We start from the raw sequence: 1067 nt of genomic DNA on the forward strand, positions 1-1067 counted from the left end.
ATAAAGAAAAGTATAGATCCTAATGGATTCACTGCTGAATTCTATAAGAAATTTAATGAAGAGTTGCAATGCTGCTACTTCTAAAACTATTTAATGTTATTAAAAGGGAAGTATTATTACAAGAATCATTTCTGGAATCAAGTATTACTCTGATATCTGAAGCAGAGAAGGATCCAACCAAAAATGAAAACTACATACTAATCTTCTTAATGAACATAGACACAAAAATCCTCAATAATACGCTCCTACACAGAATTCAGCAAATCATCAAGAAGTTTATACACGATGACCAAGTAGGATTCATTACAAGGATGCAGGGATGGTTCAGCATATGCAAATCACTAAATATAATGCACCATATCAACAAAGCCAAAGAAAATAATTACCTGATCATCTCAAGAAATACAGAAGAAGCATTTAACATAGTCCAACATCCATTCATAATAAAAAAAATCCTATAGAAATTGATTAATGGTCTTTATCTCAATCTGATAAAAACTATCTATGACAAACCAACACTCAACATCATACTGACTGGACAAAAACTGAAAGCTTTCATTCTAAAATCAGGAAAAGACAAGTATGTCCATTACTATCACTCCTGTTCAATAAATTTTGGGAAAGATTAGACACAGCAAATAAAGAAGAGAAAGAAATAAATGAAATAAAAATAGGAAAAAATGAAGATAAATTACCATTATATGCAGATGACATGATACTCTTTACAAAAGACACCAAAATCTCCACAAAAAGACTTCTAGACTTAATAACCAAATTCAGTTAAGTAGATGGATACAAAGTCAACACTCAAAAATCAGTAACATTCCTGTACACAAATAACAAGCTCACTGAAAGAGAAATTAGGGAAACGCACAGTTCATAATAACATCAAGAAAAGTTAACTTGTTAAGAATCACTTTCACAAATGAAGTAAAAGACCTTTACACTGAAAACTATGGTACTCTGAAAAAAGTGATTGAAGAGGACATCAGAAAATGAAAATATATCCCTTTTTCTTGGGTAAGAAGAACTAACATAGTGAAAATGGGCATAATGTCAAAATTTTT

Source organism: Chinchilla lanigera, unplaced genomic scaffold (assembly GCF_000276665.1).
Source record: "Chinchilla lanigera isolate Chin_1 unplaced genomic scaffold, ChiLan1.0 scaffold00048, whole genome shotgun sequence".
In the NCBI taxonomy this organism is placed as follows: Eukaryota; Metazoa; Chordata; class Mammalia; order Rodentia; family Chinchillidae; genus Chinchilla; species Chinchilla lanigera.